General features: G+C 38.8%; 1 protein-coding gene and 3 long non-coding RNA genes across 5 annotated transcripts in view; 3 read left to right on the forward strand and 1 right to left on the reverse strand.

The window, feature by feature from the left end:
• The window catches only part of LOC129454128 (uncharacterized), a 93161-nt gene that overhangs the window by 37911 nt on the left and 27985 nt on the right, over positions 1-27265 (forward strand). The gene's annotated exons all lie outside the window — the stretch shown is intronic.
• On the reverse strand, positions 4339-6061 carry LOC141363132 (uncharacterized). The gene is made up of 4 exons (XR_012368639.1): positions 5793-6061; positions 5644-5701; positions 5054-5513; positions 4339-4953 (listed from the first exon to the last, which is right to left on the reverse strand). It is a non-coding gene; the product is annotated as an uncharacterized lncRNA (long non-coding RNA).
• On the forward strand, positions 16613-17469 carry LOC141363108 (uncharacterized). The gene is made up of 3 exons (XR_012368612.1): positions 16613-16727; positions 16919-17114; positions 17207-17469. It is a non-coding gene; the product is annotated as an uncharacterized lncRNA (long non-coding RNA).
• On the forward strand, positions 17676-19048 carry LOC141363133 (uncharacterized). Its single transcript, XR_012368640.1, has 4 exons — positions 17676-17877; positions 17964-18068; positions 18136-18814; positions 18904-19048. It is a non-coding gene; the product is annotated as an uncharacterized lncRNA (long non-coding RNA).

Genomic DNA, 27265 nt, shown 5'->3' on the forward strand with positions numbered 1-27265 from the left:
TTCAAAATGGCGGACAGGTGGTTTGGTCAAACCCGGCATAATTCACATCGACAGATGCGGCATGAGGTAAGCAATCCATAGACATCAAGATCATAATTTTCTGACAAACAGTTCAGAAGTAATGGGCAATAATAGCCTATTTTTCTATCTCATGACCCATAGGTGGCGCTGTCACCAAATTTGGCATGGACCCCAAGTTCATGGTCCACATGAAGTGTACCAAATTTCATTTCAATTGATCAAAGAATGATTGAGCTACAGCTTCAGAACCATTTTTGCGTCAACCTCGTTAAGTTTGCGCATTTATTACTTTTGAACAAAGATCAATATCAAAATTCTGTTCGGTCATTTCTATGCGGCTCACTCCAAAGATCATCTGTGCCAAATCTCATAAGAATTGAACCGCATTTGAAGGAGGAGTAGCGAAAAAACGAAATACTGTACATTTCAAAATGGCCGCTACTGTAATGGGTGGAGACTTACTGTAAAGTATCAAATTCAATAAGCACGATGAGAGCAATCACGTGTACTAAGTAGAATTTTCATAGATCAAATGGTTCACCAATTATAACAGTTTGAACATTGATTTTTTGGACTACTGGTGGCGCTATAGAGTTACTGCTAAAGACCCCATTTTTGGTCACATGACTATTTATGACCACCTCTACATCTGTGCCAAATTTCATCATTTTCCTATGTACGGTTCATAGGGCTGCCATAGACTCCCATTGGGGAAAAATAATAATAATAATAATAATAATAATAATACTAACAAAAACAATAGGTGTCTCAGCACCTTCGGTGCTTGACCCCTAAATATAGCTGCAAGCAGCGATTCGGGGCCAAGCACCTTTAGCGCAATGAGCATCCAAAGCACAAAAAGCAACATAGAAGGTATCAATAACCCAATGCGCATTGACCACCCAAGGTGCATCAAGAACACAAGGCGCAGCAAGTACCCAAAGCGTAGCAATCACACAGCAGAACCACCGCAGTGCAGAGCAGCAACAGAAAATATGACAAAAATAGAACATATGTGAACTACAGAAGTGTTGAGAAGAATAGGTGAGAAAGAACAAAACTTTAATAGAACAAATTAACACTTGCCTCAAGCGGGTTTCGAACCCATGAACTAAGCATCTCTTTCCATGTGACTAACACGATACGCCATTCAGTTAACACGGTTCATGAGGCAGCAGAATAGAGTGTACAGAGATGAAAGCATTGACATATGTCAATCACCACAGATGCAGAAATGACACAGCAGAGCAGATATAACTGAAGAATAATGTATATAAGAATCAACAAGCTCAAGTGAGGTTGTAGACAAGAAGAACATTCTGTACAGAAACGCTATGAAATGTAATATACAGTAATTAACTATGACAAATAGACAACATCACAAGCACGGTCAACTTTGGAGCAATATTTCTAAGAAAGAGAACAGAATATAAAAAATCTGTTCGGTCATTTCTGTGCGGATTGCTCCAAACATTATACGAGCAGAACCTGGCATAAAATAAACAAAATTTGTAAAAGGAGTAGCGAAAAGATAATTTACCATATGCCTTACAATAACACATGAACAGAATGTTGGAAAATGATAAACGAGGTATCGTTGCGATCGGCATAAACCAGTGAAACTAATTTCACAAAGAATATATATATCAGACGAACGATTCAGAAGTTATGTGCAAAAATAGCCTTTTTTCATATCTCATGACCCATAGGTGGCGCTGTCACCAAATTTGGCATGGACCCCCAGTTCATGGTCGACATGAAGTGTACCAAATTTAATTTCGATTGATCAAAGAATGACCAAGATACAGCTTCAGAAACAATTTTGCGTCAACCTCGTTAAGTTCACACATTAATTACTTTTGAATAAAGAAAAAAATCAAAATTCTGTTCGGTCATTTCTATGCGGCTCACTCCAAAGATCACCTGTGCCAAATTTCATAACATTTGAACCAAATTTGAAGGAGGAGTAGCAAAAAACCAAAATACTGTACATTTCAAAATTGCCACTACTGTAATGGGAGGAGTCTTACTGTAAAGTATCAAATTCAATAAGCGGGATGAGAGCAATCACGTGTACTAAGTAGAATTTTCATAGATCTAATGGATCACAAGTTATAACTCTTTGAACATTGAATATTTGAGCTGATGGTGGCGCTATAGAGTTACTGCTAGAGACTCCATTTTTGGCCACATGAATATTTATGACCAACATTACAACTGTGCAAAATTTCATCATTTTCTTACATTCGGTTCATAGGGCTGCCATAGACTTCCATTGGGGAAGAAAAATTTACTAACAGAAACAATGACCAATATAGCTGCAAGCAGCGATACGGGGCCAAGCACCATCAGCGCAATGAGCACCATAAGCACAGCAAGAAAGATACAACGTATCAATCACCCAGGGCGCATTGAGCACCCAAGGTGCATCAAGAACACAAGGCGCCGCAAAGAACCCAAAGCGTAGCAATGACAGAGCAGAACCACCGCGGTGCAGAGCAGCAACAGAAAACATGGCAAAAATAGAACATATTTGAACTACAGACAGGTCGAGAAGAATAGGTGGGAAAGAACAAAACTTTAATAGAAGAAATTAACATCTGCCTCAGGCGGGATTCAAACCCATGAACTCAGGATCTCTATACATTCAACTTAGCAGGTGCGCCACTCAGTAGACACAGCTCAAGGGGCAGCAGAAATGAGGTTACAGAGATGCAAGGCTTACTACTTGTCAAATACAGAAGATGCAGAATGACACTACAGATCAGAAATAAGACATACTGTGTATCAAAGAATCAATATTAAGTTGTTAGGAGCGTTCAGTATGATGATCAAAAGACAAAAACTTAGCATTTCATAAATGTGGCAAGTTCGATTAATATTAGCATGGCTTATAGCCAGCCTGATAGTTGAATAACCACTTTAGACATGCCATTTTAAAATGTTTACCATCTGGTTAGTATGTGAGTATAAATTACAGGAAAGCTATATCAGACATTTGAGAGCTAGTAAATGTTACAAACCTGTTATTTCAAAGCCAATAACTTTCCAAATATTTTTAATTGTAGAATGTCCATTTAAGAATCAAGATTTTTAGTAAAAGTCAATTCCCATTTTATTACAAAATTATGAACTATGGTTGTGGGGTTACCATTACCACACACTTTAAGCAATATAGATTTCATTTAGACATTTAAGCTTTGAAGCATTCATTAAAAATGTAATTAAAATTTCAATTACATAAATGAAGTACACCTTAAATGAGACAAATGGAGAAAGTTGTGAAAGCTAGATCAATTGTGAATATAAGACAAGTTTAAACTGAGAACTCAAGTAGTGATAAACAAACAATACAAGTTACACCAACATAAGCTTATATTTGATACAAAATGGGTTGTGCTCAGTGTTTTAAAGAAATAAAGGGAAATGATGATTTTATACTCTTTATTTAATACAGCAAACAAAATAGCTGGAGCAAGAATATCAAGTACACAAATTAAATGCATAAAATAATCACATTTAATATTACTTCACACTTGCAACTACAACAAAGAATCTCCAGCATCCACGCAACCAAACAAAACCTGAAATGGAACTTGGGTAAAAGTTTATACAAAGCAAAAATGTAGTGTCACATTCACAATAATACCATGCATACACCCCTCAGACAGCTGGAAAAAATTAGTCTTTTTTTAGTTGAGGTGGCTTTCTTTTAGTGGGATTTGGGGCTTTTGTTGGTGGTATGGTAGGTGGAAGGGTGGATGCAGATTCATCAAAAAAGTCGTCCGTCATAAACTGGTCCAGGTCAAGGTCAGTAGGGAACAGCGTGGCGGATGCTTGCGTGGCGGATGCTGGCGTGGCGGATGCTGGCGTGGCGGATGCTGGCGTGGCGGATGCTGGCGTGGCGGATGCTGGCGTGGCGGATGCTGGCGTGGCGGATGCTGGCGTGGCGGATGCTGGCGTGGCGGATGCTGGCGTGGCGGATGCTGGCGTGGCGGATGCTGGCGTGGCGGATGCTGGCGTGGCGGATGCTGGCGTGGCGGATGCTGGCGTGGCGGATGCTGGCGTGGCGGATGCTGGCGTGGCGGATGCTGGCGTGGCGGATGCTGGCGTGGCGGATGCTGGCGTGGCGGATGCTGGCGTGGCGGATGCTGGCGTGGCGGATGCTGGCGTGGCGGATGCTGGCGTGGCGGATGCTGGCGTGGCGGATGCTGGCGTGGCGGATGCTGGCGTGGCGGATGCTGGCGTGGCGGATGCTGGCGTGGCGGATGCTGGCGTGGCGGATGCTGGCGTGGCGGATGCTGGCGATATGCGTGTGATTCTGCCATTGTGTATAGTGATGTTGACTGGTGGTAGTTCTAAAAGTAAATCAATTATAGTGTCTGCACTTGGGTGTGGTGGAAGATCTATAATTGAGTTTATGAGCTGGTTTTCTATAGTTGCCGTTTGAATTTCACTTGAGGTTTTGAATGTGAGATTTCCATAGGAGTACATGGTGATGGAGGTGACTTTGTAATGTGTATTGCATTTTGGGCAGTGAACACGTGACACAGACATGGGCATGTTGGTGATTTTGTGGTGTTGTGGGCAGATGTGGTGAACATTGATTGTTGCGCCGATGATTTCTGTGGTGACGTTTGTGGATGTGGTGGTGTGCTGCGTGGTGAGAATCATGTCAGGGTCAGGGTCTTCTTCCAGTAGGGTGCTGTCTCTGGTACTGGTGATAATTAGATTACCCTTAAAGTGGCGGACTGAAACACTACTAAGGATGTACCAAGAGCCAATGTTCAAGGTCTTCTCACCCCAATTTGTGAAGTCAATTTGACCAGTGTTGTCCGCAACTCTGTATGTTGTGTTTGGAAAGAAACGTTGATCTTGAATAAAATTGTATCCTTGACTTTCAATGTGGATGATTTGCACTTTTACATTCACCTACAATTGGGAAGTAAAAAAACAATAAGTACAACAGCTGCAAATAGTGGACCTTTGTGGCATCTTAGAAAGAGTTCATTAAAAGAATGCAATTACTTACTCTTTGAAATTCATTTTCAATTTTCAGGACATCACGGATTGGAACCACTTTGTCACTTTCTGTGACCTTCAGTGTCGTGTTGTAGCTATAGTCTAGCCCCTTAATACACATCATCCGTGATTTGAACCCGAAGAGGACTTCTTGAGTCTGATCTACTCTTGATAGTTGCACAACTATGTTCTGCAAGTGCACTGGGGTCCTGTTTATTAAGGTAAGAGGGGCAAAGATAAAGTTGACATCAAATGCATTTCAACAATTTTAAGTAAAAGTTAGTGTTACCTCTGCAAATTCACCATTTGGAATTCAGAGTGCAGCTCTGGCTTGAACACAACCACTCTTTGTATCTTGAGTTTCTCTTGAATTTGTGCCTCAAAATAAGGGCGCTTGGCACCCCGTTTAAGGCTCGAAACATTATGTATATACCCTTTAACAGATTCGGTTTTTCTTTGGTCATTCATGTCTGGTAAAGGACAAAAATAAACGTAAGAGAAGAATCTCAAGTCTCAATTTTCGCTTTCAATTAACTCAACTTTAAGGCAACCAAGTTAAAACATTAAATAACCATAACCATTTAAGAGTGTTTGTAATACCTTAAGTTGAAGTATTGAAGTTTGGCTTGAAACAGGGCAAGACTTGAGTTGCTGGGATCTAGAATGTGTGCATTTAGTCATTTAGAAAACAAGAGAATTCACAAAGTGCAAAGAAACTTAATATTTTAGTGCTGTAAACTAAGTGTTACCTTCTGCAGATTTGGATGATTGGGCTGGTTTATGAGGCCTCCTTTTTTCTGTCAGAGTTGTAAAGAAATACATTAGACATTTAGGATTTCCATTTTTTTGTGTCAAGAAAACACATGATTTTTGTCAATCAAGACAGGATTAAAAAAAATTATTTTTGTCTAAGGTATTTTAACTGATGTTATTAAAACAAATTAAGTTTAAATAGATCTAATATTATATAACAAAAAGCAAATACCTGAATATTTTAATAATGCAAGTAACCTTCTTTCAATTTTGTCTGGCACAAGTGGCACAACAAATGGTATCTAGTATTATTTATATGGTATTTCTGAATATGTTTCACCTGTTTTTAATAAAGTAGTGATAATGAGGTAAATAGTTCAGGTGAAAAAGATTTAAATTTAACATTTAAATAGTGCTTTTTGAACAGGAGTGTTCACTTTTTTTGTTGTTAATATAGTTCTCAATGACTCAGCTTCACAGACTTGTTAATTCAATTTGGATGTTTAAGCACCTTTTTTAGAAGTGATTAAACACTGATATCTTTGTTTGTCTCACTGATTCCTTGTAAAGGAGTGGAATATAAAATGGCATTTTACCTGAATGTTAAGTTTTACATTTTATCACAAACTAAAGTTTTTAATTTATATTTAAATTATTAAATCAAATGAAAAAAAACACAAGGTGATTGATTAATGTAATATTTACAGAGTTCTGAAATGCTATTAAGTCATTACTGCCTCCATACTCCTATTATGAGATTATTTATTTATTGCTCACCCCCTTTAATAGATAACTGCAACCTTCTCAATACTGTATTTTAAACCTGGGATGTGCCACATTGGATTCAAACCCATGACCTAAAAAGTCCTGGGTCTGTTTTTTAACCACACTCTTTTACTTGGAGTATTAGGATTAGTTCATATGCTTGGCCATAGATAATAATTAATTAGCACCAGATCTCAATTAGCAGTAAATTGGGTAGAGAAATGGGCAATGTGTTACTTCTTTCTTTCTACAGCAGGTAAGAATGTTTCAGAGCTTGTTTTGAATTCACTTTCTTGCTTTTCTTAATATTTTATAAAACAGTGCTTTGAGGTAAAATAGTTATGTTACAAAAGACTTAAAAACATCTGAATTTAAACTATTGTTTGCCATGAACATTTAGTGGCAATGGCTTCTTTTAAATGTTGGTGTTCTAAACTACCATAACTAAACTCATAATTAGTGTCTTTGTGGGATTTAATTCTGTTACCATTTTGGTAACTAAACGTGTACAGTAACGTGTTAATGTTAAGCATTTGGTAAACTTTTTGTGATATGAACTAGTTTCGTTTTTAGAACAGTAACTGTTCACAAGGATTACAATCACCAAAACAAGTGTACTACAACTTTGTGTGTGTGTGTGTGTGTGTGTGTGTGTGTGTGTGTGTGTGTGTGTGTGTGTGTGTGTGTGTGTGTGTGTACCTGGTAATTATCACGTTGTGGGGACCAATTGTCCCCACAAAGATAGGAATACCAGTGTTTTTGTGACCTTGTGGGGACATTTTGATGTCCCCATGAGGAAACAAGCTTATAAATCAAACAAAATGATGTTTATTGAAAATCTAAGGTACAAGAAAGTTTTCTGTGATGGTTGGGGTTAGGGAATGGGGTAGGTAAGGGGAATATAATATACAGTTTGTACAGTATAAAATGCATGACGTCTATGGAATGTCCCCACAAAACATGGAAACCAGAATGTGTGTGTGTGTGTGTACCACCTACAAATCTGTCTGGTATTATAAAGTTATACCAAATTAAAAGTTAATGCATGCCTAACTATGCTTTATTTTCTTTTTTTTATGTGTGGTGGTGTATTGGTAAAAGGCTGCAAGTTGAGGTAAGTGAGAATTTTTTTAATTTTTTTTAATCAAAGTATTTATTTGCTGTATAAATAAAAAAAAACTTTAACCATACATGGCAAATAAGACTTATGTTTCTTGTGTGCTGAAAGACTTTGTAAAAGACTGCGCGTTGACGTAAGTCAAATGTTTAATTATTATTAAAATACTACTTTAATTAATTGTAGTTGTTTGAATGCCAAGTGTTATCCACTTGTGTTGTAAGATAAATGAGACTGACGTTTTATATGTAATGTTTTGTTGTTTTTACAGATGCCACGGCCAAAGAAGAGGTCTGCAATAGCAAAGAGGCTATATGCCGAACGATGTGTTACAGAGGCTGCACCGCTTCCTCTTAAAACAAGTCAAGCAGAGGCTGCACAGCTCCCTCTTAAAATAAGTAGAGCCGAGGTATCGCCACTTCCTCGTAAAACTAAGGTAGACTTGTCAGGAATTGCTGGCAAGTGCCATTGTGCAAAACCCCAGCAGGTTCCACTCCGTCCTGCAATAAAACGGGTAGAGGCTGCACCGCTCCCTCTTAAAACAAGTGTAGCCGAGGTTTTGCCGCTTCCTCGTAAAAAAATGGTAGGTTTGCCTGATGCAGGCAAGCTGTGGAAAACTATGGAAAACAAAGGTAAAACTATGGAAAACCAATGCAAAACCAAATCAATAAACCATCCAAACCCAATGAACTCTGAATCAAACTGTGAAATTTCCAAAAATGTACATGAAATTGCTTTGAAAGCTTTACCTGCAAGTGTTGAATTTCCACAGAAACCAGTGCTAAAAGGTTCCTTTCATCAAGGTGATGCCCGTTTTGGAGATTCACGCAACAGACAGTGTGGTGCTGTCAGTCTAACAGCAGTGTTGACAAGCAAGATGAAGAATGTGCTGACCTGGTCAACACGAGATCTTGATGGTGTTTTGGTGGCAGGAACACAGCTTTATGAAACTTTACGAAACCAGGGTAACATAAATGACCAGGAAGCCATGGGTAGGCATTACATTGCAGTCCATGAATTACCAAGGAGACATGTGCTGGGTAATACAGTCTTTTACATTGAGTACACAGATTCTCTGACCGGATTGGTAAATGTTGATGTTTACGATGAAGCAGTTAGCAGTGTGGTTATGCCACTTGATGTAGCTCTTCAGCAAACTCTACTGAGTGCTGATGCCTTTCTTTTGACTATATCTGCCAACACGTGTGCGGTCATTAAGCAGGGATCATGGTATGCTTTTGTTGATTCTCATGCTGTCAAAACAGAGACAAGTTACGTTGCTTATCACAGCAGTATACAATCCTTGTACAACTACATTAACGAGATTGCAATGTCATTTGGTGTAAATGAGCCACTATTTGAGATAACCGGAGTTATGGTTCATACAGATGCTGATGACTCTCAGTTGCTGGAAGCAGATAACAGCAGTCTTCCTTGTTCTTCCAGTAAGGTGCTTTACAGTGAAATTGTAAAACGCACACCCAAGGTATGTGAATCTGTGATGACGGAGGTTAGAACATCTGACTTTTCATTACCTGATGCTATAGTTCCAAATGCAAAAAGTAAGAACCTTCCAATACATACAGACCAAACTGTGTTCCAAAGTAAAGGGAAAAAGGCAAAAAGAAAGCAGTTTGATTTCCCAGATAAACAGTTGTCAAAATGCAATGTTGAAAATGTTGTAACTGATGACATTATTATTACTGACATTACTATTCCAGACATATTATTTTGTCCTTTGACTCATGAAGATCAGCAAGCTTTATGTAAAGTTGTACTTCTGACAAATGATAACAGTGGCCGTAATGTTGTTATAAACTTTGGTCCAATTGCAGGTCTGTGTCAGACTAAGAGTATAAAAGCAGATGGCAATTGTTTTTTTAGATCACTGGCACATGTGATATGTGGAAGCGAAGAGAAACATTTGAAAATTCGCCGTGCAGTTGTCAAACATCTGAAAATGAATGGTCCGATGTTTCAGAGGTATGTCAGAAGTGAGTATGCTTCAGTAGATGACTATTTGACACAATCTAGAATCTTTTATTCTGGGTCATGGGTCACTGAAATTGATATATTTGCCGCTTCTGATCTGTTTAAAACCACCATAATGACATTTAATGATGGCAGATGGAGTGCTCATAACCCTAGTGGAGAGGTATTGACACACAATGCAATTTATTTAAACAATTGTAACAATAATCATTATGAAGTTGTGACATGTGTTAAGCACCGAGATCAAGACTACATTTGTGCTGGAGCATGTGACAATGGAACATCAAATGAGACGATGAGTAAGCCATGTTTGCGAAAAAGAAAGGTAAGCGATGCTACAGAATCTTCTGCAAACAAGAGGCATAGGGAGAGATACTCTAACAATAGTGAGTACAGACAAAAAAAACTGAATTCAATGAAAACAAAATACTTTCATGATACTGATTACAGGGATAGTAAACTTGACTCTGCCAAAGCAAAATACTGTCATGATGCTCTTTACAGGGAAAGTAAACTTGACTCTGCCAAAGCAAAATACCGTCATGATGCTCTTTACAGGGAAAGTAGACTTGACTCTGCCAAAGCAAAATACCGTCATGACGTTGTTCACAGGGTGAGTAAACTTAAAAATCTTTATGATGCCTATCACAAAAATGTTGATGCTCGTATGGTTAAATGTGAACGCTCAAAACATTTGTACTCAAGTAATATGCAGTTTAAGAAACTTGTTTGCAAATATTCACAAGTGAAATACAAGAGCAATATGGGTTTTCAAACACGTGTGCGTGAGTATTCCAGAAAGAAATACCTTGAAAACCTGGCCTTTAAGGCAAGAGTACGTGAGTATTCCAGAAAGAAATACCTTAAAAACCTGGCCTTTAAGGCAAGAGTACGTGAGTATTCCAGAAAGAAATACCTTGTTAACCTGGCCTTTAAGGCAAGAGTATGTGAGTATTCCAGAAAGAAATACCTTCAAAACCTGGCCTTTAAGGCAAGAGTACGTGAGTATTCCAGAAAGAAATACCTTCAAAACCTGGCCTTTAAGGCAAGAGTATGTGAGTTTTCCAGAAAGAAATACCTTCAAACAAAGAAAGAACAAAAACTAATTGATTCTAGTATTGCTCATTTTCGCCAGGAAGTAAGTAGAGGTCCAGAGTTTGTGTGCTCTGTCTGTCACCGTTTACTTTTCAGAAAGCAAGTAAAAGAATGCAAAACTGAATGCTATGAAAAGAAAGGAGAACAAATTGCTGCTTTGGCCAGAAGATGCATCACACTGAGGTATGTTCATGTTTGTGATGAGAGATGTTCTGGTAATTCTAATGTTTCTTCTGCAGAGTGCAAACTGTGGATCTGTCCAACATGTCATCGAAAAATCCTGTATGGACAATTGCCTGCGGAAAGTGTTGCTAACAACATGCATTTGGTGGATATTCCATATCAGCTGAAATGTCTTAATTCATTAGAACAACATCTTGTTGCTCGTAACATTCCTTTTTTGAAATTGCTTTGTCTCCCCCGCGGAAAACAACGGGGTTGTCATGGGCCAGTTGTCTGTGTGCCTGTAAATGCTTCTGACATCTGTAATATTCTTCCACGAAATGAATGTGATGACATGATGGTAAGGATCAAACTGAAGCGTAAGTTAACGTACAAAGGGCATTACGAGTATAAGTATGTGCACACTGATCGTGTTAGAAATGCTTTGAAATATTTAATCAGGTGCAATAGGTGGTATAAAGATGTTGAAATTAATGAATGTTGGGTCAACTCTTTGGATGAACCGCCAGAGAATGTTGTTTGTGATGAAATGCAGGAACAAAATGCTGAAGCTGAAAATGGCGATGGGCAAAATGATCCTGAAGAAGAAACTGAAGAAGACTTGACCTATGTCAAAGAGCAATGTGGTCTTTTGTCTGACACGTCATTACAACCTGTTGATGTTGGTTGTGAAATAATTGATCAGCATTTTCAGGATGTATTAAATGTTGCACCAGCTGAAGGTAAGAGTCCTGTTAAATTGCTATCTGATAAAACAAATGAAGCTAAATGTTTTCCTGTTCTTTTTCCAACTGGTGGCCCAACATTTCATGATGACAGGGAAGTAAAAATCACATTGTCCCGATATCTAAATGCGAGAATTCTGAATGCAGATGGGCGTTTTGCACAAAACACAGACTTTATATTTTATGCACAGTATTTGTCAGAATTGGATCAAATTGTGTCTAATGTTTCTATTGCTTTACGAAAAGGTTCAGACAAGAGTTTGTTACAGGCAGTTACATCAGATGTGCTCACTAACCCGGAATCGTTAACCAAGTTGCTGAATTACGATGAAGGCTACAAGTTTTTAAGGCCAGTCCGTGGAACACCGCCATATTGGCAAAGCACTCAGAAAGATCTTTTTGCTCTCATCAGACAACTAGGTATTCCAACTTTCTTTGCATCATTTAGCTCAGCAGATCTAAGGTGGCCTGAAATGATCAAAACCATTCTTATTCAAGAAGGTAAGAATTTAAATGTTGATGAGCTTGATTGGTCTGAAAAATGTGGGCTGATTAGAAGAAATCCAGTCACTGCTGCAAGAATGTTTGACCATAGGTGGCATTGTTTTTTAAAAGATGTAATTATGTCTCCTGCTCAACCTATTGGAAAGGTAATCGATTACTTTTACCGTGTGGAATTTCAGCAGCGTGGATCTCCTCATGTTCATTGTCTGTTTTGGGTAGAAAATGCTCCAAAGTTAAATGAAGATAATGAAGACAATGATGCTTTGGTTGCTGCATTTGTAGATCGTTACATCACTTGTGAGATCCCTAGTGAGGATGATTCTGAATTGTATGAGACAGTCAACAGTGTTCAGAAGCACAGCATCAGACATTCTAAGACATGTCGTAAGAAAAACACAGTTTGTAGGTTTAATTTTCCACGGCCACCATCTGGTCGCACATTTATATCAAGAGCCTATTTGGGGCAATGCAATGATGAAAATGAGACTGCAAGTGCAGTTTTGAAGAAAATTAAAAGTGCCTTAACAGATTTTGATGTCAGTTTTGTTTCAACAGATGCATTATTTCAATCAATTGGGATTGATCAGGCTGTGTTTGAGAAGGCTTACAAGAAATGTTCAAAGAAGAAAAGTGTTGTCTTGAAACGAAATCCAAATGATGTTTGGGTAAACCAGTATAATAAACATCTTATACGTGCATGGCACGGCAACATGGATATCCAGTATGTCACTGATGCTTACTCTGTAGTGGTTTATATTATTAGTTATATCACAAAAGCAGAGCAAGAAATGGGACTGTTGCTGCAACGTGCACAGAATGAAGCGTTGGATGGAAATCATGAAGCAAGATCAGCTTTGAAAAGGTTGGGAAGCATATATTTACACAACAGGGAAATCTCTTCTCAAGAGGCGGTGTATCGACTAACAGGTATGCACTTGAAAGAATGTTCTCGCAAAGTCCAGTTTATTCCAATTGGCACAGACCCTGTGAAAATGAGTTTACCTCTGCATGTGCTGCAAGCTGAGCAGTCAGGTGAGAAAAGCACTATTTGGATGAAGAGTCTCGTTGACAGGTACAAGAGTAGACCCAAAACACAAATTTTTGATGTTATGTGTATTGCAAGTTTTTGTTCAGAATATAGGATATTGTCACAATCTGAGCTTTCTTCACAAAAGTCCTCCAAAGACAAAGTGATCAAGCTTAACAACAACTGTGGATATATGATACGAAGAAGTCGAACCAAGCCAGCAGTGGTCAGGTATCCGAGATTTTCACCAACAAAGGATCCAGAGAAGTACCACCATTCATTGTTACAACTTTTTTTACCACATTATGAAGATTGGCAGCTGAAACCAGATAATTTTAACACTTATGAAGATTTCTACAACCATGGTGCTGTAAAATGTGGAAGTAGTCTAGCAAGTGTCAAGTGTACTGTTGATGCAAATCGAGCAGTTTTTGAAAAGGAAAGTGATAAAATAAATAGAGCTGAACAGCTTTTAGAGCAAGGTGTCGATTTAGAAGATGCTTGGGCTCTACTGTGCCCTGAAACTGAGAAAGAACGTGATGAATGTTTAAATCTAAAGAAGCAACGAGTATTGCCAGATGAAGATGATTCTGGCACACTTATTCCAGATCTTGCAGCAAATGCTCAAACTGCATTCACAATTGATACTAGTAATGCTACAATGTCTAGAGATGAAGCATTGAGTTTACTAAGATCTTTAAACGCTGAACAATCTGCAGTATTTCACAAAGTCCGCAAATGGTGTCTACAGAAAGTATATGGTGAAAATTCTGAACCATTTTTCTTGTTTGTTACAGGTGGAGCAGGCACAGGAAAAAGTCATTTAATCAAAGCAATTCATTATGAATCTTGTAGGCTCTTATCTCAGCTATCTGATAACCCTGATGATAGAACTGTGATTTTATGTGCCTCAACAGGTGTAGCTGCTTACAACATTGGTGCCGCAACCATCCACAACACCTTTTCTATTGGTGTTAATGTCAAATTGCCATATCAACCTTTAAGTGATGACAAAATCAATTCTCTGCGTTCCAAAATGGCTTGTTTGCAAATCTTGATCATTGATGAGATATCCATGGTTGACCATCACCTTTTGTCTTATGTTCATGGCAGGCTGCGACAAATCAAGCAAACTGGTGACTACTCTGTATTTGGAAAAGTAAGCATTATTGCTGTAGGAGATTTCTATCAGCTTCCGCCTGTCAAAGGTACTCCCCTCTATGCCGATGCAAAAGGAGTGAATCTTTGGGATAACATCTTTGAAATTGCTGAATTAACAAATGTTGTTAGGCAAGAAGAGGCATCTTTTGCAGAAATGTTAAATCGTCTGAGAGTTCGTAAAAAAAATGAATCTCTGAGTCTAAGTGACATTAACATGCTGAAGCAATGTGAAACTGGTGAGGTATGTACTGATATTCACATATTTCCTACAAATTCTGAAGTTGATGAATATAACATGCTCATGCTTCATGAGTGTTGTCCAGATGTGATCAGTATTCGAGCTCGAGATTTTGTGAGGAATCCTAAAACTGGACGAATGGAACCCAAGGTTGGAATGCATACAAAAGTTTTCAACTCTTGTTTATCTACCTTTGTTTCCTTGGGTGTTGGGGCAAGAGTAATGTTAAAGAAAAACGTGGATGTTTCTGATGGCCTTGTTAATGGAGCATTTGGCACTGTTGTCCACATAAGTGAAAGTCAGAAACATGATGATGACGATGACAATGATTTCCCCTCAGCCATTCACGTAGTCTTTGATGATCCAAATGTTGGTAAAGTTCAGCGATCAAACCAACAGCCGAGATTTTCCAAAAACGCAACTGTAATTGAAGCACAAGAAGATCATGTCACAAATGATGGTGGCATAAGACGTCAGTTTCCACTGAAATTGGCATGGGCGTGCACTGTACACAAAGTGCAAGGGCTTACAGTAGATAAAGCTGTTGTATCGCTTGACAAGATCTTTGCTCCAGGACAAGCATATGTTGCATTGAGTCGTGTGAGAACCATCGATGGATTGATCATTCAAAACTTCAAGGAGTCTGCCATATATTGCAATGATAAAATTGAGCAAGCAATGAAAAATATGGTCAAATTTTCTTTAGAGAACAACGGTTTCAGAAATACACCGGGTATATTTATAATTGCTCTTCATAATGTGCAAAGTCTTCAAGCTCACATTCAAGATGTTCGAGCTCACAGACAGCTTTTGAATGCAGATTGCATTTGTTTAACTGAAACATGGTTAAAAGCTGAAGACAAGGAAGATGAAGTACAGATACCAGGATTTAATTTTAAGCATAATCCAAGAGCTAATTGTTATGATAACAGCAGTCTGCTTTTCAGTAATTTAAAACACCAACGAGGAGGAGGAGTTGGAATATACTGTTGTCAAAATGTGGTTTCTAATGTCATCATTCCAGAACCTTGTAATTTGGAATGTCTCTACTTGACAATTCCACATGTGAATTTAAATGTTGCACTGCTGTACAGGCCTAATTCATATCCAATTGACATGTTTCGACTAAATGTATCACATGTCATTGCTGAGCTGGAGAAACATGCCGGAACCAAACTAATCATGGGGGACTTCAATGAAGATATCATAACATCATCTACTATTAGGATGTTGATGGAATTTAATGGATACAGTCAACATGTGCAACATCCAACAACTGAAAAGCGTACATTAATAGATCACGTGTATGCTAAAGATGTGCAAAATATTTCAGTTGAAATTAGTTCGACATATTATAGTTATCACGAGGCAGTGCTAGTTACAGTATGGTAATATGTATGTATATTGAACACCTATATGACTTTGATTTCTCTTGTCTATTTGTCTTTGTGTCTGTCTGTTCTACAATGTGATGCTAACACTGAGAGTGATGTCTACAAAATGCTGTACAGGTTTGCAACTGGTAAAGGTATGCTACTAATCTATCTATATCAAACGGTTTACTTAAAGATGCATCAGTTTTATTTGGTACTACCATATCAACAAGGAAGAAAGTCATGTAAGGTATTTTGCTTGTATGGAATGTATGCCCATTCCAAGATATTTGTATTACTGTATGGTCTCTCTTTCTATATCCCAAGTGCCAACCATGGTAAGAATCAAAGATGTCCAGATTACTAGCAACTGCATTCCAGCCTTTATCCAGGTATCACAGAGTCCTACATTTCACTTAACACCTAGTCTTTCTAGAACTTCAAAGCTACACACAGACACGTTTTTTGTAGTATTTGGTGTATAGCTGAGAATGTTTTTGTGCACATAGCTTATAAATTTAATTAAATTTCAAAGCAATTTCAAAATGACTAAATGTTTCAGATTTTTAGGTGACTTCATTTATATTACTTCTGTTTAATTTCTACATAGCACAAGCCATCCATACAACACTGGGGGGGGGGGGGGGGTCAAACCGCATAAGAAGCGTCCAACAAAGACTGCCTGCATTCCTACGCAACTAATTTCATAGCACTACATAAAGAGTCAACATGGAGAAGCCCACAATAAAAGGTCAATTTAAGGCTATATTTTACCTCTGTATATAAAAATCTATTATTTTAACCTTTTAAATGTTAAAGTTTTGCTTGGTCCAATAAAATATTTTTTCAGCTAATAAATCACCGTGAATTATTAACTTTTGTAAATTTGTCATGGTTAAAGTTTTACTTTTATTTAAACACTATGTGTTTTTTTATTTTCAGGTTACCAAAATGCACTGATGCTGAAAATCTACATTCTCATCATGACTCATCTGTGAACTATAAATGTATTGTCTATTGGTCCTAAGCACAGATGAACCTACTAACAATACATTTTCAGCTTTGTACAACTTCAAGACTAATGAGCACATTCTGAGATTCAAAATCTCCTATAAATATATGAACTACATACAAAAAGGTTATTTAAGAAACGGTTTTCACATAACTTGCTAAATGTTTTATAGTACACCCTTCAATTAAGTCATAAACATAAAAATATTTTGCTTTCAGATTTTCTGCTAACATCATTCCCTCTACATACTCATCATTATGCTGTGCCTCATGAGCTGGTATGAAGTAAACAACATATTTAAAGGTAAATGAAGTGTGTATTATGTGTGCAAAACCTTAAAATACACTTTAATCATGAATCATGCATTAACCCACTAACTATTCATTTTACCGTTTTAAATGGTGCATTGACATATCTGTGGATGCACTGGGACACATCATCAGTGAACTTTTCAGAGATCCTTTGGTAGTTTGGATGTCAACATCACACACTCTCTTGGTTGACTCAGCTGGGATTGTTTGGGTCCCCGATTGTGGCCCACCATCACTGACCCACTTTTTTAAACCAAATTAACATTAAGGCTTTCTTTGCTCCTGTAGGTTAGACTATCTTACACTGGGAACAGCCAACAAAGCCTATTCATCCAACCTTAACACTGCTCACTGTGAACTTTCCAGCTCATCCTCCGACCCCCCCCCCCCCCCCAGAGATCCTGGTATTTGTCCCTAACACTCATTCGCCTCTTCCATGCAGCCCTTCCAAGGAACTGTCAATAATACTAAGATGACCCGGTTTGCAGGAATTCATGTCAGCACCATATGAAGAGGTTGATGTTACAATGACTATCCAGATCAACCCACAATTCCAAGTCTAATGCTGATGAGAGCAGGTTGGCAATCAATGTCACACTAATCAACATTCATAAAGCTCCAAATGTTTTTCCTACCATTGCACTGAAAAAAGTTTCTGCCACAGACCTCAGGACCCGATTGTGTCACCAGCAGTAGAAGTCCTATCCTACAGCTGTCAAGCAGAAACTATGATCATTGTCATAGAAGGGGAAATCTGCAGAGAGTGTTGGTATGTTGCTCTTTCACCTGCAAATCATGGCCAGCTTGAACATTAAGGCTTTCTTTGCATCTTGTAGGTTAGACTATCTTACACTGGGAACGGCCAACAAAGCCTATTCATCCAACCTCAACACTGCTCACTGTGAACTTTCCAGCTCATCCTCTGACCCCCCCCCCCCAGAGATCCTGGTATTTGTCCCTAACACTCATTCGCCTCTTCCATGCAGCCCTTCCAAGGAACTGTCAATAATACTAAGATGACCCGGTTTGCAGGAATGCATGTCAGCACCGTATCTGGTCTTGAAGAGGTTGATGTTACAATGACTATCCATATCAACCCACAGTTCCAAGTCTGATGCTGATGAGAGCAGGTTGGCAATCAATGTCACGCTAATCAACATTCATATAGCTCCAAATGTTTTTCCTACCATTGCATTGAAAATAGTTTCTGCCACAAACCTCAGGACACGATTGTGTCACCAGCAGTAGAAGTCCTATCCTACAGCTGTCATGCAGATACTATTATCATTGTCACAGAAGGGGAAATCTGCAGAGAGTGTTGGTACGTTGCAGTTTCCCAGCAAATCATGGCCAGCTTGGATCATGAACTTGATACTCCATGACTGGGCCTTTCTGATGTTATTCCATGTCAGCCTGCCATGTAATTTGTTTCTATGCTTTAAAGACACAAGCACAGTTCAATACCTACTGTGAAAATCTGAGGCCTTTGGATTGCTGTACTGCAACTTGAAAAATGTGAGCTTAAAAGATTTTTAAATGCATTCTGATTGTAGGATGTTTTTATCATTGTTACTTATTTTAACATTGTTTTCCCCTTCTTCTAGTGAAAACAACAGACTCTACAATCAATTTAGAGAATATCCATAAAATAATTTCAGCTATGAATACTCAATCATCCAAGTAATATTACTATGCAATACAACTGGTATGGATGGCTTGTATTATAAATAAATACAACATTGATGAAAATGTACTTGGTCTCTGACATTTATTGATTGGAATTCTTAGTATAAGATGAATTATGCTACTATAGAAATCTCCTTTAAATTTGGGTCTCTTGTTACATGTACTAAATTTGTTTTTATGAGCAGAGTAGTTAAATATGTCTTAAATTTATCATTAGTGAAATTTGTTTCCATGAACCCTACAAATTAAGATTCACTAAATAACAAAGTTGTTTCTCTCAAATCTGACTTGTTTTGCATATCTGGCAACAAAACCACACATTTTAGATTTGGTCCCTAGTTGTTGCTTTGTGTTATAGAGAGAACATGCATATAAAATAACGAAAATAATTATAGATGAACACTACATGGGTTCAAAACTACAAGGAAGAATAAACTCTAGACAAAGCTTGAGTATATGAACATTTTTATGTAAAAGACAAAAGTAGATCATCAAGACAGTACATTTTACACTCAGATTTGTAACATTACTTCTCAGGGTCTGGACATGTGCCATATTGGTTTTGAACACAACTGCTTAAAGGTTACAAGTTAGTGGCTTAAATAGAAAGAACATGAAAAATATATACATTCAGAGGTAAATGTGAAGGTAAAGAATACACTGACATTTTGTAGATAAATGCATCAGAAGTATGTTTATAAATTCAGATTTGGACATGTGCCAATAAATACAGTATATATGACAATCAGATCATTTAAGTGAGAATGTGTCTAAGTGTTTTGCTCAGGGACACACTGGTGTGTCACAGTGGATTCGAACCCAGGTCTCTCACGCCAAAGGCGTGTGCCTTATCCACTGCCCCATCACCATTTCACTGGAAATGACACCACAGATTAGAAATAAAAAAATACAATGACAAAACTTTAATAGAAGAAATTAACATCTGCTTCAGGCGGGATTTGAACCCATGAACTCAGGATCTCAATGCATACGACTTAACAGATACGCTACTCAGTAGACACAGCTCAAGGGGCAGCAGAAAAGAGCTTACATGCCATACAAAGAATTCAGAAGTTATAAGCAGTTCTATAAGAACTGTTATAGTTTATACCCATAGGTGGCGCTGTTCTCTGATTTCCTCAGGACGTCATGCCAAAGCTCCCTACCGATTTTTGCGCCGATATATCCGATACTTCAAAAGTTATAGCAATTTATCACAGATTTCAAAATGGCGGACAGGCGGTTCGGTCAATCGCGGCATAATACATATCGACAGATGCGGCATGAGCCAAGGAATCCGTAGACACCAAGATCATAATTTTCTGACAAACGATTCAGAAGGTATGCGCAAAAATAGCCGTTTTTCCTATCTCATGACCCATAGGTGGCGCTGTCACCAAATTTGGCATGGACCCCCATTTCATGGTCGACATGAAGCGTACCAAATTTCATCTCGATTGATCAAAGAATGACCGAGATACAGCCTCAGAACCAATTTTGCGTCAATCTCGTTAAGTTCGCGCATTAATTACTTTTGAATAAAGAAAAATATCAAAATTCTGTTCAGTCATTTCTATGCGGCTAACTCCAAAGATCACATGTGCCAAATCTCATAAGAATTGAACCAAATTTGAAGGAGGAGTAGCGAAAAAACGAAATACTGGACATTTCAAAATGGCCGATACTGTAATGGGTGGAGTCTTACTGTAAGGTATTAAAAACAATAAGCATGAGGAGAGCAATCACGTGTACTAAGTAGAATTTTCATAGAGCAAATGGATCACGAGTTATAACCATTTGAACATTGAATTTTTGAGATGATGGTGGCGCTATAGAGTTACTGCTAGAGACCCCATTTTTGGCCAAATGACTATTTATGACCACCACTACAACTGTGCCAAATTTCATCATTTTCCTATATACGGTTCATAGGGCTGCCATAGACTCCCATTGGGGAAGAAGATTAAGAAAAATAATAATAATAATAATAATAATACTAACAGAAACAATAGGTGCCACAGCACCATAGGTGCTTGGCCCCTAATAATACTAACAGAAACAATAGGTGCCACAGCACCATAGGTGCTTGGCCCCTAAATATAGCTGCAAGCAGCGATACGGGGCCAAGCACAATCAGCGCAATGAGCACCCAAAGCACAGCAAAAAACATACACCGTATCAATGACCCAGGGCGCATTGAGCACCCAAGGTGCATCAAGAACACAAAGCGCCGCAAAGAACCCAAAGCGTAGCAATGACAGAGCAGAACCACTGCAGTGCAGAGCAGCAACAGAAAACATGGCAAAAATAGAACATATGTGAACTACAGACAGGTCAAGAAGAATAGGTGGGAAAGAACAAAACTTTAATAGAAGAAATTAACATCTGCCTCAGGTGGGATTCGAACCCATGAACTCAGGATCTCTTTGCATACGACTTAACAGATGCGCCACACAGTAGACACAGCTGAAGGGGCAGCAGAAAAGAGCTCACATGCCATACAAAGAATTCAGAAGTTATAAGCAGTTCTATAAGAACTGTTATAGTTTATAATCCCTAGGTGGCGCTGTTCTCTGATTTCCTCAGGACGTCATGCCGAAGCTCCCTATCGATTTTTGCGCCGATATATCCGATACTTCAAAAGTAATAGCAATTTATCACAGATTTCAAAATGGCGGACAGGCGGTTCGGTCAATCCCGGCATAATACATATCGGCGGATGCGGCATGAGCCAAGGAATCCGTAGACACCAAGATCATAATTTTCTGACAAACAGTTCAGAAGTTATGGGCAAAAATAGCCTATTTTCATATCTCATGACCCATAGGTGGCGCTGTCGCCAAATTTGGCATGGACCCCAAGTTCATGGTCCACATGAAGTGTACCAAATTTCATTTCAATTGATCAAAGAATGACCGAGCTACAGCTTCAGAACCATTTTTGCGTCAACCTCGTTAAGTTTGCGCATTTATTACTTTTGAACAAAGATAAATATCAAAATTCTGTTCGGTCATTTCTGTGCTGCTCACTCCAAAGTTCACCTGTGCCAAATTTCATAACAATTGAACCAAATTTGAAGGAGGAGTAGCGAATAAACGGAATACTGTACATTTCAAAATGGCCGCTACTGTAATGGGTGGAGTTTTACTGTAAGGTATTAAAAACAACAAGCATGAGGAGAGCAATCACGTGTACTAAGTAGAATTTTCATAGATCAAGCGGATCAGCAGTTATAACCATTTGAACATTGAATTTTTGCACTGCTGGTGGCGCTATAGAGTTAGGACTAGAGACCCCATTTTTGGTCACATGACTTTTTAAGACCACCACTACAACTGTGCCACATTTCATCATTTTCCTACGTACGGTTCATAGGGCTGCCATAGACTCCCATTGGGGAAGATGAAGAATAATAATACTGACAGTTCCAATAGGTGCCTTAGCACCTTCGGTGCTTGGCCCCTAAATATAGCTGCAAGCAGCAATTGCGGGGCCAAGCACCTTCAGCGCAATGAGCACCCAAAGCACAGCAAAAACCACACGACGCAGCAAATGCACAAAGCGCAGAAAGCACGCAATACAGAGCCCGAACCGAAGCAAAGCAAATGCAGAGCAGAACCACTGCAGTGCGAAGCAACAACAGTAAAGATGGCAAAAATATAACATGTGTGGAAAACCAGACAGGTCGAGAAGAACGTGTTAAAGGGAACACAAAAGGAAATCTCAATAAGTGAAAGTAAGAGCTGGGATTCGAACCCATGACCTCAGGTTCCCAAAGCACGGCACTAACCGCATGCACCACTGAGTAAACGATTAAACCACTGAGTTGGTGTGTCCAAGCTATAGAATAGAGATTCAGAACTGTAAACATTGATATCCAGCAATTATCAAAAGTGCAGAAATGACAAGAGACAGCACAAATAACTGAAATACAATGTATTGTATGAAAATCACAAAACTTAAGTGAGAAAAAAGTTAAGACAAAAACCACTGCACATGGGATTTGAACCCAGGACCTCAGAAACTCATGGCATATGGTTAACCAGATGCGCAACTCAGTTAACACAGCTCAAAGGGCAGCAAAAAACAGCTTAGGTGCTGCAAGGATTGACATATGCCAATCAACACAGATGCAGAACTGACAGTGCAGAGCAGAACTAACAGAAATACAATGTATGTGAGAATCAAAAAGCTCAAGTGAGATTGAAGACAAGCAGATCATTCTGTATAGTGATGCTATACAATGTAATATACAGTCACATTAATTTATTACTATGACAAATAGACAACGTCACAGGCACGGTAAACTTTAGAGTGGTATTTCTAAGAAAGAGAACAGAATATCAAAAATCTGTGCGGTCACATCTGTGCGGATTGCTCCAAACATTATACGAGCAGAACCTGACATAAAATAAACAAAATTTGTAAAAGGAGTAGCGAAAAAATCATTTACCAAATGCCTTACAATAACACATGAACAGAATGTTGGAAAATGACAAACGAGGTATCGTTGCGATCGGCATAAAACAGTGAATCTAATTTCACAAAGAAAATTTATATCAGACTAAGTATTCAGAAGTTATAAGAAGTTCCATAAGAACTGTTATAGTTTATAACCCCTAGGTGGCGCTGTGCTCTGACTTCCCAGGTACCTTCAGGACATCATGTCGAAGCTCCTTACTAATTTTTGCGCGGATATGTCCAATAGTTAAAAAATAGAACAAATTATGTGAAATTTCAAAATGGCGGACAAGCGGTTCGGTCAAACCCGGCATAATACACATCGACAGATGCGGCATGAGGTAAGCAATCCATAGACATCAAGATCATAATTTTCTGACAAACAGTTCAGAAGTTATGGGCAAAAATAGCCTATTTTTCTATATCATGACCCATAGGTGGCGTTGTCACCAAATTTGGCATGAACCCCAAGTTCATGGTCCACATGAAGTGTACCAAATTTCATTTCAATTGATCAAAGAATGACCGAGATACAGCTTCAGAACCATTTTTGCGTCAACCTCGTTAAGTTTGCGCATTTATTACTTTTGAACAAAGATAAATATCAAAATTCTGTTCGGTCATTTCTGTGCGGCTCACTCCAAAGTTCACCTGTGCCAAATTTCATAACAATTGAACCAAATTTGAAGGAGGAGTAGCGAATAAACAGAATACTGTACATTTCAAAATGGCCACTACTGTAATGGGTGGAGTTTTACTGTAAGGTATTAAAAACAACAAGCATGAGGAGAGCAATCACGTGTACTAAGTAGAATTTTCATAGATCAAGCGGATCAGCAGTTATAACCATTTGAACATTGAATATTTGCACTGCTGGTGGCGCTATAGAGTTAGTACTAGAGACCCCATTTTTGGTCACGTGACTTTTTAAGACCACCACTACAACTGTGCCAAATTTCATCATTTTCCTATGTACGGTTCATAGGGCTGCCATAGACGCCTATGGCTAAGAAGAAGAAGACGCAGAATAATAATAATAATACTAACAATTCCAATAGGTGTCACAGCACCTTCGGTGCTTGACCCCTAAATATAGCTGCAAGCAGCAACTCGGGGCCAAGCACCTTCAGCGCAATAATGAGAACCCAAAGCAAGCACACAAAACACAGCAAGCTCACAAATCACAGCAAGCTCACAAAGCACAGCAAGCACACAAAGCACAGCAAGCTCACCCGGCACACAAAGCACAGCCGGCACACAAAGCACAACCGGCACACAAAGCACAGCAAGCTAACAAAGCACAGCAAGCTCACAAAGCACAGTAAGCATACAAAGCACAGCAAGCACACAAAGCACAGCAAGCTCACAAAGCACAGCAAGCTCACAAAGCATAGCAAGCACACAAAGCACAGTAAGCTCACAAAACACAGCAAGCTCAAAACACACAAAGCACAGCAAGCTCAAAAAGCACAACAAGCTCACAAAGCATAGCAAGCACACAAAGCACAGTAAGCTCACAAAACACAGCAAGCTCAAAACACACAAAGCACAGCAAGCTCAAAAAGCACAACAAGCTCACAAACCACAGCAAGCTCACCAAGCACAGCAAGCACACCAAGCACACCAAGCACAGCAAGCTGACAAAGCACAGCAAGCTCAGAAAGCACAGCAAGCTCACAAAGCACAGCAAGCACACAAAGCACATTAAGCTCACAAAGCACAGCATCCTCACAAAGCACAGCAAGCTCACAAAGCACAGCAAGCACACAAAGCACAGCAAGCACACAAAGCACAGAAATCACACAAAGCACAGCAAGCACACAAAGACAGCAAACTCACAAAGCACAGCAAGCACACAAAGACAGCAAACTCACAAAGCACAGCAAGCACAGCAAGCACACAAAGCACAGCAAGCTCAGAAAGCACAGCAAGCTCACAAAGCACAGCAAGCACACAAAGCACATTAAGCTCACAAAGCACAGCATCCTCACAAAGCACAGCAAGCTCACAAAGCACAGCAAGCACACAAAGCACAGCAAGCACACAAAGCACAGAAATCACACAAAGCACAGCAAGCTCACAAAGCACAGCAAGCACACAAAGACAGCAAACTCACAAAGCACAGCAAGCACACAAAGACAGCAAACTCACAAAGCACAGCAAGCACACAAAGCACAGCAAGCTCACAAAGCACAGCAAGCACCATAAAGCGCATCAAACACGCAAGGCTCAGGAATCATAGAGCAGAACCACCACAATGCAGAGCAACAACAGCAAACATGGAAAAATATAACATATGTGAACTACAGACAGGTTGAGACGAATTGATGAGAAAGAACAAAACATTAATAGAAAAACCTAATATACGACTCAGGTGGGATTCGAACCCAAGAACTCAGAATCTCAATGCATGTGCTTTCCTGGATGCGCCACTCAGTTGACACAGTTCATGGGGCAGCAGAAAAAGATTAGATATCTGCAAGGATTGACATATGTCAATCACCAAAGATGCAGAATTGACACAGCAGAAGTAGAAATAACAGAAATACAATGTACATGAGTTCAAGTGAAATTGAAGACAAGCAGATCATTATGTATAGTAATGCTATACAATGTAATATACAGTCATATTAATTTACTATGGCAAATAGACAACGTCACAGGCACGGTCAACTTTGGAGTGGTATTTCTAAGAAAGAGAACAGAATATCAAAAATCTGTTCAGTCATTTCTGTGCGGATTGCTCCAAACATTATACGAGCAGAACTTGGCAAAAAATAAACAAAATTTGAAAAAGGAGTAGCGGAAAAATCATCTACCAAATGCTTTACAATAATACATGAACAGAATGTTGGAAAATGACAAATGAGGTATCGTTGCAACCGGAATAAACCAGTGAATACAATTTCAGAAAGAAATTGATATCAGACAAAGTATTCCGAAGTTATAAAGGGTTCCATAAGAACTGTTATAGTTTATTACCCCTAGGTGGCGCTGTACTCTGACTTCCCAGGTACCTTCAGGACATCATGTCAAAGCTCCTTACCACTTTTTGCGCGGATATGTCCAATAGTTCAAAAAATATAACAATTGATCTGAAATTTCAAAATGGCGGACAGGCGGTTTAGTCAAACCCCCCATAATACACATCGACAGATGCGGCATAATGTAAGCAATCCATAGACATCAAGATCATAATTTTCTGACAAACAGTTCAGAAGTTATGGGCAAAAATAGCCTATTTTCATATATCATGACCCATAGGTGGCGCTGTCACCAAATTAGATATGGACCCCCAGTTCATGGTCAACATGAAGTGTACCAAATTTCATTTCAATTGATCAAAGAATGACCGAGGTACAGCTTCAGAACCATTATTGCATCAACCTCGTTAAGTTTACGCATTTATTACTCTTGCATAAAGATAAATATCAAAATTCTGTTCAGTCATTTCTATGCAGCTCACTACAAAGATCATCTGTGACAAACTTTATAACAATTGAACCAAATTTGAATGAGGAGTAGCAAAAAAACAAACAACTGTACATTTCAAAATGGCCACTACTGTAATGGGAGGAGTCTTACTGTAAGGTATTAAAATTAATTAATGTGAGAAGGGCAATCACGTGTACTAAGTAGAATTTTCATAGTTCAAATGTATCATTAGTTATAACAGTTCAAACATTAAATTTTTGATCTGCTGGTGGCGCTATAGAGTTACTGCTAGAGACCCCATTATTGGTCACATGACTATTTAGGACCACCACTACAATTGTGCCAAATTTCATCATTCTACTACTTATGGTTCATAGGGCTGCC

This window comes from Misgurnus anguillicaudatus, unplaced genomic scaffold (assembly GCF_027580225.2).
Source record: "Misgurnus anguillicaudatus unplaced genomic scaffold, ASM2758022v2 HiC_scaffold_32, whole genome shotgun sequence".
Classification (NCBI taxonomy): Eukaryota; Metazoa; Chordata; class Actinopteri; order Cypriniformes; family Cobitidae; genus Misgurnus; species Misgurnus anguillicaudatus.